The sequence below is a fragment of the Jaculus jaculus genome, chromosome 16 (genome assembly GCF_020740685.1).
Source record: "Jaculus jaculus isolate mJacJac1 chromosome 16, mJacJac1.mat.Y.cur, whole genome shotgun sequence".
In the NCBI taxonomy this organism is placed as follows: Eukaryota; Metazoa; Chordata; class Mammalia; order Rodentia; family Dipodidae; genus Jaculus; species Jaculus jaculus.
The window spans coordinates 25693680-25709682 of NC_059117.1; the positions used below are offsets into that span (position 1 = coordinate 25693680).

The window sequence follows — 16003 nt, forward strand, 5'->3', positions numbered from 1 at the left end:
GCGCCACCATGCCCAGCTAAACTCTTATTAAATATATATAACCTTGCTGTGGTCTAGATATTCTATCATGTGATTTTCATTATCTTTTGTTGCAGGTACTTGAATTGATATCGTATATTACAAATCCTATTGCTTTTTGACAGCTAGCTATAAATTGTCCTTTGTGTATACAGTTTCTGAAATTTGGTCCATTCTGAGATTGAGAGCACAATGTAGAACAAAATCATTAAACTCATATGCAAAGGAATAAGGTTCACCTGTAGTTGGGTGGTCTTAAAGAAATTATCCCAATAATCTGTTTTCTTATAAGCAAGTCAAAAGTAGTAATTTTAGTTCATAGTATTATAGTGAATGTGAAGTACTTAGGTGATTGTATAAAATGTAAGACGTTATACAAATAAAGGATCTATGTGTGTATATACACATACATTTATAAATATAAGGTTGTGTAGAATTAGTATACTAAATTAAAGAACCTTCTTGTATTTATCGATCAGTGATTTTCTATTTCAACAGTGTGATGTAACTAGCCTTCTCTTCCTTTAAACTGTTACTTGTTACTTAGTGTAAATGTTTATAGAGTAAGTTTGTTTTGTTGGTGACATGCAAGAGCCATGCTGGGAAATGTCTAACAAAATATAGTTTGTTTTCTTTAAAACCATAGCTTAATGTGAAAGAAACGCATGTACCAGTAAATAGATTGAGCTGTAAGTAAACAAAGAAAGCATTTACCTGAATAGACTAATCATGGATGGCTTCATGGGACATGAGGTGGTGCACAGGATCAGGCAATTGCAGCACCCGTGTAAGGAAACACAGCACCTGAGCTTGAGTGGCAACTTGTGTGAAAGCATCTAGGGACATTTCAGACAGTTTTCTGAAAGCTGCAGGCCTAGGAAGGAGTGGGAGATAAAGTATCCTACACCCAATGACTGACCTGTAAGAATTACCTTGTGTATTATAAGTTGAGTACTGACTGATACCAAGGCAGCCATAGGACTTTTCCTAATTCAAAGAATCAATAGATCAGAGGTCAATTTAGGCATTCCTTCCTATTGATTGATGTATTTACTTCAGATAAGTCATTTTGAGAGGAAAAAAAAGTCTAATACATTATTTCAGAGAAAACAGACAAAATAGAAGTTTTCAATTCATTAGGAAATAAAATTGGTATCACTTTGAAGTGCTCTGCTTTTTCCATTAACTCCCTTGGTGAAAATAGCAGCTATAGAAACCGCCTCCAAAAATGAGTGAGTGAGTGAATGAATGAAAGAAAAATTGTATTCTCTCTTCACTAAAAATGAACAGGTGACTTTAGAAGTAGGTAAGGAGACCTAGATAATTGAAATAGGGATTGGGAGTGTAGCAGACAGATTCAGGTTCACTGAGATGAACTTCCAGACCAGGCACAGTTATGGAGGAAGGAATATTTATTAAAGCCTACAGATCCAGGGGAAGTTCCATAATGGCAAAAGAAGCTGGCCTGCCTTCACTGGTCCAAGAGGAGAAAAAGAAGTACAAGCCTAAAAGCCAAAAGCCACAGCACACTTCAGGAACTACAGCCAGGCACACTTTGCATATCTTTAGATTGAAATCTGGAACCCACCACCACAACTTAAGATCCACCTGGTGACATTGCCTCCAGCCAGGTGGCTGCAGATGCAAACTTCAAACAAACAACTGAATATATTGGAGGCCACCTATTCTATTCAAACCACCACAGGGAGTAAATTATGATTAAAATCTCAAGGAAAAGCAAAGAAAAGTTGTAAGAAAAAGGAATAGGTATTGAACAGGCAACAGAAAAAAATCAAATAAAATGAAATAAGATGTGTCAGGAGAATTTGAACAAAGTAGCCAGTCTATAATAATTTGAAGATTAACTCTCCAAGTGATCTGTTCTCTGGGATGTCCTTCTCTCAATATGGCCCTAAACCATAAATCTGGGTAGAAATTTAATGGCAATTTTGTTGGTCAAGTACTTAGGTGCCAAAAGTTTTAGCCCATATCTAAATCATGAATCTGTTGACACTGTTTACTTGCCATCCTCCTTACAACACGAAAGTTCTGTCTGTCATCAGTGGAGTACCTTGAACTATTCAGAGTGATGACTGGTGGTTCTAAAAGCCCACAGTTACCTAAAATAGTCCACTGCCACTATTTCTGCATAATTTCAAAAATTTTATTAGCTAGTCTATCTAACCCTATGTTGAGTTACCTTTGCTTTGCTAGCACAAAACACCCATCCAAAAGCAGCTGATGGGAGGGAGGTTGTTTATTTTGGCTTACAGACCTAAGGGGAAACTACTCGATGGCAGGAGAAAGGATGGCGTGAGTGAGAGAGCTTGGACATCACCTCTGCTATAGCAAGGGACCACCACGGCCTGAGAGTCATATTTTCCCTGCCTAACATCTTTTACTTACCCTGTTTACCTCACAAACTTCTACCACCCATTCCTCAAGACTTTTTTAGCTTAGGTATCACTTTTACCTCTGTGGAATCTTATGTGAGCATGGGTGTAGTATGTGTGATGCATGAACATGTATGTACAAATGCATATGGAGGGTAGAAGAGAATGTAGGATTACCCCCTCCATTGCTTATCTGTGTGTCTCCTTGAAACAGGGACTCCCATTAATTCCAGAACTTGCCATATTTTGTGAGCCCCACAATACTCTGCTCCCCACTCCTCACAGAATTGGATTTTAGACCTGCGTGGCAATGGCCACTGTTTGGGTGGGTGCTAGGGAACTGAACTCAGGCGGTCTCCGGCCCCTTGCAGCCCTCAAGCTTGAGCAGGAAGTGCTCTTACCACATCTTTCCAGCCCTTGTTTCTATTCCTTTTTTAAACTTATTTATGTGTATATGTGTTTGATGTATGTATATATGGGCCCACATCCCACAGCACACATACAGAAATCAAAGGTCAATCATAGGATGTATCTCCTCACCTTCCACCTCCTTCTGGGGACAGGGTCTCTTACTGTTTTTGTTGGTAAGTGGTTCAAAGGCTTCTAGATTCTCCTGATTCCACCTCCCAGTGAGGTACATGTGTTGGGCCCACAGGCATGTGCGCAGCTTTATGTCCAGGAGGGGGAGGTTGCTGGGAAATTGAACTCTGTTAGAGACAGGCTTACAAGCAAGCGCCTTTAACCACCAAGCCATCTTCCCCGCCTGTTTTCCGTTCTTAGTGGTTCATTTTCGTTGACTGTTTCTGCTTCTAGTTCCTATATTAGGATTGTGGCTGTGATACTGTTTGCTCCTACATTTTATTTTCAGATGCCCAGGAGCTAAGTAACCAGTGTTACTCTCTCATCTTGGTACTTGTGCAGAATTAAACATCTGTCAGTCTTATGTTGAGTGCTGAAGCTAAGGGGCAGACTGGGACAGAGCCCATGCTCATTCTTCTTCCTCCTGCGCTGTCCCTTGGCCACTAGAGAATAGTGTCCTTAAGAGCCCATGCTACAGTGACTTTCTTCCAACCCTCTCCACACTGTTAACAAATCATATTTCCAGAAGCATGGTCCCATGATGTATCCCCTTGTTGCAGTCAGGTTCCAGTTGCTGGCAGAAAACACCTGACCAAGAGCAGCTTGTGGGAGGAAAGGGTTTATTTTGGCTTACATACCCGAGAGGAAGCTACATGATGGCAGGGGAAAACGATGACATGAGCAGAGGGTGGACATCACCCCCTCACCAACATCATCAGATGGACAACAGCAACAGGAGAGTGTATCAAACACCGGCAGGAGGAAGCTGGCTGTAACACCCATAAGCCCATCCCCAACAATACGCCTCTAAGCGGCGTTAATTCCCAAATCTCCATCAGCTGGGAACCCAGCATTCAGAACACCTAAGTGTATGGGGGACACCTGAATCAAACCACCACACCCCTTGACTACATTTAGATGACTCAATAAAGAAGCAAAGAGCCATGGTCACACGCGCTTGTTCCATGGACAGCAGCGCAGTCAGGAAATGCTACTCAGCGCCTGGCTTCCTGCAGTGTCGGCAGGGCGGTTGGAAGGGCAGTGCCTCAAAGCAGAGGCACTGGGAGGAGGAGACAGTTTGTGTTGCTTTGAAGTTCACCGCCTGACTGCTGTATTATGGCAGTTCCATGCAGATAATATTCCAAGCCTGTATTTCTACATATTAAACCACAGCTTCCAGTTTTGACATTTGAAAGCTGATACTTGGGGGGAAAAAGTTGATACTTGGGCTGGAGAGATGGCTTAGCACGTAAGGTGCTTGCCTGCAAAGCATAAGAACTCATGTTCAACTCCCAGATCCCACATAAGCCAGAGGCATAAGGTCGCACATGTGCACATGTGGCACACTCATCTGGAATACTCTTGCAATGGCTGGAGGCCCTTGTGCACAAATTCTCTGTCTTTCTCTCTCGCTCTCTCTCGCTTGATCTTGCTCTTGCTCTCTCTCATGAAAAAAAAAGAGAAAAGGGCAGTCTGTAGAGCTTACCTTAAAAAAAATGGTTCCGTTTTTTACATTTGCATTCCTTTCTAAAATTCTGTGGCAGAAGTCTCTCACATAAGGCTGTAATTAAAGTCCTTATCAAAAGCCGGGCGTGGTGGCACACACCTTTAATCCCAGCACTCGGGAGGCAGAGGTAGGAGGATCGCCATGAGTTCGAGGCCACCCTGAGACTACAGAGTTAATTCCAGGTCAGCCTGGACTGGTGCGAAACCCTACTTCAAAAAGCCAAAATAAGGGCTGGAGAGATGGCTTAGCGGTAAAGTGCTTGCCTGTGAAGCCTAAGGACCCCAGTTCAAGGCTCATTTCCCCAGGACCCACGTTAGCCAGATGCACAAGGGGGCGCACACATCTGGAGTTCATTTGCAGTGGCTGGAGGCCCTGGTGCGCCCTTTCTCTCTGTCTCTTATCTGCCTCTTTCTCTGTGTCACTTTAAAATAAATGAATAAAAATAATTAAAAAAAAATAAAAGAAGTCCTTATTGCTTGACTGACCTAACTACTCTTTTGCAAAGCTAACTTCCCAGAGCACAAGGGTTTTATTCTTTAGAGTTTCCTAACTCATATTTAAATTACTTAATCCCTTTCAAAATTATGACCACTGATAATGTAATTTTTTCCTGTTAAACTATTTAGCCACTCGCTTTATGTGGAAGCCCTCATATCACTACAGTTCATTTAAAGTTTGAAAGAAAGCCAAGTAGCCATCCTTGTATTTCTTGGAAGACAAATTTCTGGATTAAGTGATATATGCATTTTAATATTTTTATCTACTGCTACAACACAACACCTTACACCAGGTAGCTTATAAACAACAGCGGCTTCTCTTGTCACATTTCTTTGTATTATTATTTTTAAAAAACTTCATTTTTTTAAATTTTTATTTATTTATTTATTTGAGAGCGACAGACACAGAGAGAAAGACAGATAGAGGGAGAGAGAGAGAATGGGCGTGCCAGGGCTTCCAGCCTCTGCAAACGAACTCCAGACGCGTGCGCCCCCTTGTGCATCTGGCTAACGTGGGACCTGGGGAACCGAGCCTCGAACCGGGGTCCTTAGGCTTCACAAGCAAGCGCTTAACCGCTAAGCCATCTCTCTAGCCCAAAACACTTCATATTTATTTAGCTTTTCTGACTCTGTGCTTGTGCCTTCAACACCTTCACGACGGTTTTCTGCTCCTCAATAAGGACAGCTCGCTTGATCCTGTCACGAACACATTTAGCACTCATGGAACCACTGTAGGCCCGGCTGACAGGTGTTTTTGTTTTGGACAGTCTCATAAGGACTTAGGTCTCACGGCACGAAGCCCTCGAAGTCGGCCTGGGCGCTTGCCGCATGCTGACTCTCGTGCTTTCCTGGCCTCTGCTGTACTGGTAAACCGTTCTGTTACCGGGGTTCAGACAGCCTAGTTGTGTTAGAGGCTGTGTTGTGGGAAAGCCTACGACGACAGCATGTCAAAGGTTGGACCATTCTGAGTGCCTCTAAACACCGCCCTTTCTTTTTTTTAAATTGTTATTTATTTATTTATTTGACAGAGAAAGAGAAAGAAAATGGGCACACCAGAGTCTCCAGCCACTGCAAACGAACTCCAGAAGCGTGCACCTCCTTGTGCATATGGCTAACGTGGGTCCTGGGGAATCGGACCTGGGTCCTTTGGTGCTTTGCAGGCAAACGCCTTAACTGCCAAGCCATCCCTCCAGCCCCGTTCTCACATTCCTAGGAAGCCCAGTCTGTGGACAGCAGCAGAGGCAGTGTCTGATGAGGGGCTACTTTCTGGTTTGCAGATGGTTCCTCCTGTTTCCTCACATAGTGGAAGGGCAGCTCGCTGGAGCCTGGTTTGTAAGTGCCCCGCCTCATTCATGAGGGCTCTGGTCTCATGACCTACATGCCTTCCAGCCACCCTGCCCGCTGATGTCATCATATCAGCGATTAAGTGTCAAAATACAAATTTTGAAAGAATATAAGCATTCAGACAACAGCCATTGCCAAATGTCTGTTTTTCATAGCTCTGCTGCCATCCACTCAAGCAATGTAGACGTGGTCCTTCTTGAGAAGGAAGCAGACTTGCTTCATCTTGTTTGCTCTTGTTTGTGAATTGTCTTGCCAGCAGCAGGAGGGTGAGGGGCCGAGACCCAGCTTCTTTTCGAGACCTCCATTCAGGTAAAGCTGGAATCTTTTACTTCATCACAGAGAAAACTATTAAGAAGAGAATTTAACATAAGCACAGAGACTAATAGGCACTCAGGGAGAAGTATTATTTACCCATTCATTTGCCACATTTTATTTGTCCATTTATTTACCATGATTTATCCATTCATTAGTTGACAGACATTTGGGTTGTTTCTACATTTGGTTGTTAGGAGCAACGCATCTGTGAATGTGAAGTAAATGTGCCCCTTGAAGCACCTATTTCAAACAGCCTACAGGGCTGATTAACCAATAGAACTTTTGTGATTGTGGAGAGATGGATGTTGCAAATTCAGAATCATAGTATCTTGAGCTGTCTTCAGTTCCCTTAATAGCCATTTATTATGTCTGATCTAACAGCCTTGTGACTGTCAGGCGCCCAGGTGAAGTGAAGCCTTTTTGGAGTGTGCTAAGGGCTTTGACCAAACCAGAGGTGAAGAATGTCATCAGACATCATCTGAAGCCTGTAGCAGAGACCTCCCTGCCTTGCTGTAACCTGACCACTTGCTGTTTTCACCAGTATGTTTGAAAAGTGCCTTGATTTATGACCTTCTTTTGTCCTGTAACTATAAAAAACTTCATGAAATTGTTAACACATTTAACATGAAATTTGGGGTAACCTGAATCTGTGTTCCTTGGCCATGGTCACCCGCATTTGGCTCCAGAGTACACTGTCTCTTACTCCTGTGGTGGTGAGAGCTGTGTGTTTTGCATCAACAATGAACATTCATGTAGAAATTTTTATGTGGGCATATGTTTTCACCTCTCTTGAGTATATACCCTGGAGCATAAATATTGTGAGCATATGATAACTATGTTTAACATTTTTGAAACTGCCAAACTATTATAAAGCAGCTGGACCATTTTACATAACCAGCAGGAGTGTCTGAGTCCCACTGGTGGGAATGTAAATCTTCGCCAACACTTGTTATCCATCTTATTTATTGTAGTCATATGAGTGCTTTGAAATGGCATCTTACTGTTGCTCTTTCATGAACACTTATTATCTAGTTTGATTTTTTTTGTTGTTCTTTGTTCAATTTTTTTTAATTTATTTGAGAAAGAGAGACAGAAGCAGAGAGAGTGAGTATACACCCCAGGGTCTCATTTCTCTGCCAACAAACTCCAGATGCATGCATCACTTTGTACATCTGGTTTTATATGAGTTCTAGGGAATCGAACCAGGCCATCAGACTTTGCAAACAAGCTCCTTTAACTGCTGAGCCATCTCTCCAGCCCTGAATTATTTTTTTTTGTATGTTGTATAACATGACTTTATTTTTTTTTTTGTTTATTTTTATTTATTTATTTGAGAGCAACAGAAAGAGAATGGGCACACCACGGCCTCCAGCCACTGCAAACGAACTCCAGACACATGCATCCCCTTGTGCATCCCGCTATCATGGGTCCTGGGGAATCAAGCCTCGAACCCAGTACTTAGGCTTCACAGGCAAGCACTTAATCATTAAGCCATCTTTCTAGCCCATAACTCTATTCTTATGCGCAGAGCTATCCAGTTGTTTCAGAACCACTTCCCCAAAAGACTATTGAATTTTCACAGCTGAATTTTTTTTTCTTTTGCCATTGTTGTCAAAAGTCAATTGTTGAAGAGCTGAGCATGGTGGTACACACCTTTAATCCCAGCACTTGGGAGGCAGAGAGAGGTAGGAGGATCACCGTGAGTTTGAGGCCATCCTGAGACTACATAGTGAATTCTAGGTCAGCCTGAGCTAGAGTGAGACCCTACCTCAAAAAACCGAAAAAAACAAATCAATTGTTGAGGGCTGGGATGTAACTCAGTGATGGAGGACATACATACCATGTACAAGCACTTGTGTTTGATCCTCAACATCAAAAAAAAAAAAAAAAAAAAGTCCATTTCGAATAGTGTTTATATCTGGACACAGAATTCTCTGTCATTGGTCTGTACTGGTCCACGCGGTTTAGTTACTGTAGGTCCTTTTTTTTTTTTTTTAATGTTTTCGATTAAATGCAAAACTTCTGATTTGTTTTTCCAGTATTTTATGGCTGATTTTGCTGCTTTTTCCAACATAGCACATCGTAAGAAAGGTAAATCTCAATAACCCTTTTGTCTAACATATATGTGAGAAACAGTCTCGTGAAATGTTTTATAAGGGCTTTTGGGGGGGGGGCACTGTTCCTTAATTACACCAGACTAACGTTATTGGTCTGGGCAGGTGTTCTCTGAAATTTCCAGGTTTAGTTTGGTATCTGTTTAGACTTTGTCTCCTGTGAGTCCTGATAGCTCCTAAAAGTTGGGCTCAGTGATCCTTTCTTCTTGCAGTTGTAGCTGGATATGTAAGTACAGCGTAGGGAGGACGGGGAATGTGCTGGGAGGTTAGACTTCGGGAAACACTTGCAGTGAGCTCGCGATGGAAAACGGGATGAAGGTAACAGAACTGCTGCTGCTGGAAGTCCACCGGTTCACATCCTAGGGTTCAGACCACCACTATAATTTGTTACTGGTTTTGAGAGCAATGAAGCCTCTCAAATCAGTGGCTCTCCAAATTCGTTGTCTCGCAAAGAATTGACAAGTACAGATTTGCCAGCAGGGCAAGTTAAGAAAGGTTTATTTGAGGGAAGAAAGTAAAACCGAAGCTCCTGCCTGGGCTTGAAGGGGTCCTGAGCCAGTCACCCGCCGGGTGACTTGGATCAGGTCTCTTTTGACCTTGGGATGTAAATTATGCATTGAATTGGGATGGATACCTTAATTGGTTGGTGAGTTACAGAAAAAGGAAAGCCTGTGGAAAATTCTGAGGAGGAGGAAGAACCAGTAAGTAATGAAGTTTATTTTCAGACTAGAGTAAGGCAGGTTGGTATCTATGTTCTTTTGGGCTTGTATCCCTAACCGCCTACAAAAAAGAAGGTTAACTTGCTCCTAATCTCTTATCAGCTTTAGGGCTATGGTGAACAGCTTGAGAATGGGTGGGCATCCCAGGGCCTCCGGCTGCTGAAAGTGAACTCCAGATGCATGCACCCCCTTGTGCATCTGGCTTACGTGGGTCCTGGGGAATTGGATCTGGGCCCTTTTGTTTTGCAGGCAGGCACCTAAACTGCTCAGCCATCCCTCCAGCCCCATTCGGAAGTTTATACAAGCTTGTTCACTTGGCTGGGGGAGGTGTCACTGTGGATGGATCCTAGAGTCCAGCCCTACGGTGTGTTTGGGGGTGGGTCTGGATTTCCAGCCTAAGGTGTGCAAAGAGCAGTTCAGTTCTGCCTGGAGTTCCTGGAGTGCGCTGGTTTCTGGTGCTGCTGGTAGTGTCTCTTTGTGTGGACCTAGAAAAGTGGACCAGCTTCTCGTCATTATGGAACTGGATCTGTAAGCTTCAGTAAATCATTCCAACCATAAACTGTGCCTCGTTTGGAAGTTCTTCCCAGCAGTGTGAAGCTGACTATGACAACCACCTATCTTTTTAAGAGAAACACAGTTTGACATATAACATTGAACATGTTATTATTGTGTCAGAGCATGTACACCCGAGACACTTAGTTTCTGTGATCAGCATGTTCCCAACAGCTAATTCCCAAAGACACACTAGTGGACAGACATCACTGATATCATAAGATAGATAAATATATAGCAATGTCTGCCTTCAAAGAACTTAACAAGGAATTTGATATTAAAATTGAGTAAGCAAGTCCACATGTAAGGATGAGAAGAAAGACCTTTGAAGACCACACAGAGCCAGCTCTGGAGGGAGCAGGAATTAGGCCTCATTTGAAGTTCGATGATTTATAGGAACAAAATAGCATTTAAAATAAGGGGAACTAAGCCAGGCATGGTGGCACAAGCCTTTAATCCCAGCACTCAGGAGGCAGAAGTAGGATTGCCATGAGTTCAAGGCCACCCTAAGACTACATAGTCTTAGGTCAGCCTGGGCTAGAGCAGGACCCTACCTCTAAACAAAACAAAAAAAGGGGGGAACTGCATAGGCCAAGCACTCTAGCATTGGTAGAGCCAGGGCATTAGTCCATGTGGAAGAGCCAAGCAGTGCCGACACTAAACCAGATTTACGTGAAGGCGGGCAGACTTGTCTTTCTCCTGTGGTATCTCCATGCCATCCACATGCTTGGAACACAGGAAACACTGAGCAAATATTGACTCCGTGAGTGACTTAAAAAGTAAAGCACTAGGTTGGTTAACTATGATAGAGTGAATTTAAAACAGGTGAAGAAAAGATTAGACATGATAGAGTCAGGAAATTGACGTGAGCAGATTATAGGGAATATGCATTACTCATAGTGTAACATAAGATGAATTCCAGCCAGGCAAGCCAGAAGTCCAGGCAATTAACTAGAAACCTGTGGCAATGATCGTGATGTGACAGAAAGCAGTCTGCAGTTGGAAGTAGAGGACCAACAAATCTGAGCCATTGGTTGAATTATGGAGTGCCCATCATACGGGACTTTACCAATGCTTTTTTTTAAAGTTCTTGTAATTTAGCATTGGAATTCTTTGAGGTTATAATACAGCAAGACTTTGTGAGACCTAAGGTAAAAAAGCTTCAAATGGTACCTTAGGTTTTTTGAGTGCTCATTTCATGTATATGGACAAATCAAGATCAATAATATGTATACAAGGTGAGTTTCTAGCTTAGAGAGTATGGTAATGGTTAATCTTTGTATGGAAAGTGAAGTGGAGATTCTGTGTCCCTGCTTATCAGGGAAATAAAATGTATGTTATCATTTTGAGATGACTACAGTTCCTGCAGGTGGTCTTGGGATCTGCCTCTTGGTCACAACTGTAGATCAGCCATCAGACCCAGTCAGACACTAAGGAGGGATAGAGAGATGGTGTTGCAGTCAGGTTTGCATTGCTGATAGAAATCACCCAGGCAAGAGCAGCTTGTGGGGGGGAAAGGTTTATTTTGGCTTACAGGCTCAAAGGGGAAGCTCCATGATGGCGGGGAAAACGATGGCATGAGCAGAGGATGGCCATCACCCCCTGGCCAACATAAGGTAGACAACAGGAACAGGAGAGTGTGCCAAACACTGGCAATGGGAAACTGGTTATAATACCCATAAGCCCGCCCCCAACAACGCACTGCCTCCAGGAGGCTTTAATTTCCAATTGCCATCAGCTGGAGAGACTAGCATTCAGAATACCTAAGTTTATGGGGGACACCTGAATCAAACCACCACCGATGGTTTAATGGTTAAGGCACTTGCCTGCAAAATCTTATCAACCTGAGTTTGATTCCCCAGTGCCCACATAAAGCCAGATGGACAAAGTGCCATATGTGTCTGGACTTCATTTGCAGTGGCAGGAGGCCCTGGTATGCCCATACTCACCCTCTTTTTTTATGTGTGTGTGTCTGTCTCTTTCTCTCAAATAATTTTTTTAAAAAAAATACACTAAAGAGACTCTACAACTTAGGCTCTATAAAATCTGTGACTGAACAAAGAAACAAATGAACAGTTTTTCCTCAACACTTAGAAATCTAGGACCCGAACTCCTCGCTAGAGGAAGAACTTTGAATAAACATGATTTCATTTGTTTGTTTGTTTGTTTTTTTCCTTGAGGAAATTACAAAGAAGCAGGTCTATAAGCAGACAAATCACAATGTTGTTTACAAATGGTGTCTTATGAGAGAAATGATAGGCAGTTATGTTTGCAGCAGGATGCTTGCTGCCAAGGTGAAAATGACTGGGAAGCCTTCAAAAAGGGCTTCTGAAATGGCTCTATTGCTAAGCACTCAACATCAGTTTTCAGTTATGGAAAATCTTGGTCTTTTATTCTATGAATATAGTAATTTAAGAATTTTGCTATTAGATTTTTTTGTAAAATCAATGATCTGAAACTTGAAATGAAAAATAGGGGGGAAAAACCCCTAGAGACTAACATTTTTGTTTGATGAAATTGGATATGAAATTCTAATACAAGCCTCCCTTTAAAGCATAAGCAAACTCAGATACATGCAATTATAGGCCACTCAAAGCAAGTTCTAATAATACCGACTCTCCAGCCCCTTAAAATCTACCTCTCAAGCTTTTCCTTCCTTCCCGGCGCTGCCTGCTTCATTCTTCTAGAGACCAAGAGCTGATCGTACTCCTGGGCTTCCCCCTCAGTCCCCTGCCTGTGCTTCACACCTGTGGGAGCCCTTATCACCCCCCCCCAACACCTTGCAAAACTGAGTTCCGCTGCCAAATACCTCAGCCTGTCCATGGAGCGTCTATCATGTCTAACTGGACTTTAGGAAATCCCACAATATGTTCTGCCATTTTTCCTTCTAGTCCTTTAAAAAGATTTTGATTTTGTTTTCCTCCATGGATTTGGGAGATGATACAGCCTCTAAAGACGAAAGGTCTGTGTGTGCCTATGTCTCATTATTAAAGGATATTTAAACCTTCATCTATATGAGTATCAGGAAGTGCATGGCTTGCTTTATCTTCTCAAAAAATATCATTCTTAGGCTGGAAAATGGGTTAGCAGTTAAGGCGCTTGCCTGCAGAGCCTAAGAACTCATGTTCAGATCTCCAGGTCCCACGTAGCCTGATGCACAGGTGACACAAGCGCACAGTGTCACACACGCACACACGCGGTTGCACACATCCAGAGCTCATTCGTGGCAGCTGAAGGCCCTGGAGTGCCTATTCTCTCTCTCAAAATAAAAATAGATCATTCTTGTTACTGTTATCCAGCTCTCCTCTTACTTTGGCTGTGTGCTGATGACTCCTTGGGTTGGTCCCCATAGCAACACTGAGCAATGCTAATGAAACTACAATGTCTTAAGCTCTCCCACAGAGAACTTCTGTGAAAATAGCCATAAATTACAGTTACATTACTTACTTCCTGTCCTTCCTTTAAAAGAGGTTGTTATTTGGAATCTTTTTCCCATGATCAAGACTTAACTTCCTAAGCTATCTGACTAGCTGTCACTCCTCAGAAGGCAATGCACCCCAGCTGGGACACTGTCTCCTCCTCCTCCACTTTCACACCCCAGGTTAGTATGCAACAGCGATTCTCCAAATACAGTTACCCGGCAATATCAGCATCACCTGGGAAGTGCTAATTCACGTGCCACACCCCAAACTACTGAAAAAGCAACTTAGATCCTTCGGGGACCTGAGATGAGCTCGTTAGAGAAGCAGTGTACCAGAAAGACAGTGCTGAACATGACGTCCAATTTGTGTGTATACTTGCTTTTGCTAACATAATTAGGAATTCTTTTACTGTTTGTTTTTTATATCCAATAAATTTATTTATACTATGAAGGCTAGTGGAATACCAATTTGTGTTGACTAAACATAACATTGAAACTGTGTGATTGATTTTAGCTACGGAAGTGTTCCCTAAATTTCAGGGGTTTTTTAGCAAGCATAAAGAAAATGCAAGTTCTTATTACTTAGTCCATTCTTTGATAATAATTAGTGAAATGACTCAGACTGTAAAATCACGCAAGTGTTTGTTGGTTTTTTTCATATTTTCTTAGTTACAGAGGTAATCTATTTTGATTTGCATAATCAGAATAGTCTTTGAAATAGTAGTGCTTTTTCTATTGGTGATTAGTAATTCAGATTTTTTTATTCTTAAATATATCAGAAGCTGAAGTGCAAACAAGGATCATTTGGAATCCATGACTTACAGAACAAAATTAGGAAGCAAATTATAATAACGAATTGCAAAAAGGACAAGTAGTAACATTGTGATGCAAAGTTTTAATGACAGAGGACCCAGAGGTTGAAGATCCAGGAAAAAATCTGAGCTAGGTCTAGTGTGTGTGTTATCACACTTTTCTCACTGTGACAAAATACCTGAGAGAGACAGCATAGGGAAGGAAAGGTTTATTTTGGCTCCGGGTTTTAGAGATTTCATCCATGACTGGCTCCATTCCTTTAGGCCATGGCAAGGTAAAGTCACCATGGGAGAAGGACATGGTGGAGGAAAGTTATTCACCTCATGTCTGCCAGGAAGCAAAGAGGAGTAACGGGAAGGGGTCAGAGCCGTGATACGGCCTTCAAGTACATGCCCCCAGTGTGCTACTTCCTCTAAGTGGACCCTGACTTCTGCAGTTCTACCACATCCCATAGTCACCTTTTGTATTTCTCAATGGATGATCTAATGGTCTCTAGACACACCATTATAGACACATCTAGAGGTGAGACTTACTAAGCATCTAGGCATTTTCAATGCAGTCAAGATAAACCATCACCGTCTGTAATTAAAATTGTTAGTCATCCCCAAAACTGTACCAACAAGGTGTTGGAATAGAGCCTAAGGAGGCTGCATTGTTGGTGGTCTGGCTGGACCTGATTGCCTGACTGTTGCCATCGTAGAAAAGAGCTGAACAGGTTCAGAGGCCACAAGAAGATTCATCTGCTGGGCATGGTGGCACACACCTGCAATCCGATCATGCAGGAAGCTGAATGGGAGAATGGCTGAGTTCAAGGCAATGCACTTTAAAGAAACAGTAGAAGCTATTGTTACACCTTAAATTTTTCTCCTAAATGATTTATGCTTAAATATATCAGAAAATCCTTGCTACCAATTACCTAGAAAGAAGACTCTCCTTGTATATTTAAGGAAGGGAATATTAGCCATTTGAACAAAATGTCAGAGGAAGTCTCAGTGAAATGTAAAGCAGAGGATAGAGAGTTTCTATGATTGTTTGAAAATTAAGGTAATGGTTAATTTCGTCAACTTTTGCATGAAACTTTTTTCCCTGGTAAAACATGAACACCTATTTTTTCATCCCAGGTAGGGCTCAGATGACAGACCAAGGCATGATTCCACCCAGAACCAGTTTGGGTGAACTAATGAGTTTAATGGGGTTACTTGGAAAATAGGGTGAGGGTTGCTTGCAGGAGCGTAGTGACCCCAAAGCAACCACAACGTCAAGAAGTCTCGTTCCAGCCCGGATGGCGACCTCCCCGCAGCTGCTTCCATGGAGCTGGAGCTGCCTGTGTCAAGATGTCTCCCACAGATGGAGCCTCCTCCCTTAGCTTCGGGGCGAGGGATTATTTACAGGGCCTAGAGGCTCCAAAGCAGCGGTAACTCTGAAAAGCTCATTCCAGCATGGATGCCAGCCCCCCATAGCTGCTCAGATGAAACCCTCTGACCCTTCATCTGTTGCCTGTTACATACTCATCTCTCCCTCCCTGAGACTTATCATGGAAACACACTTCTTGGTATGTCTATGAGGCTCTTTCCAGAAAGGTTTAATTTGGGAGGAAAGACCCAGTATGATTGTGGCTGGCACCCTTCTAGGGGCTCAGGTCAAGAACTGAATAAAAATGAGGAAGCAAGCTGACGGCTGGCATTCGCCCACCTCATCTCTGCTTCCTGACTGTGGACACAGTGGGACCAG

The 16003-nt window shown here is 42.6% G+C and overlaps 1 protein-coding gene and 1 long non-coding RNA gene across 3 annotated transcripts in view; both read left to right on the forward strand.

The window, feature by feature from the left end:
* Znf277 (zinc finger protein 277) overlaps positions 1-16003 on the forward strand; it is a 135043-nt gene that overhangs the window by 21605 nt on the left and 97435 nt on the right. The gene's annotated exons all lie outside the window — the stretch shown is intronic.
* LOC123455272 lies at positions 7041-14393 on the forward strand. The gene is made up of 3 exons (XR_006633804.1): positions 7041-7193; positions 8693-8744; positions 14239-14393. It is a non-coding gene; the product is annotated as an uncharacterized LOC123455272 (long non-coding RNA).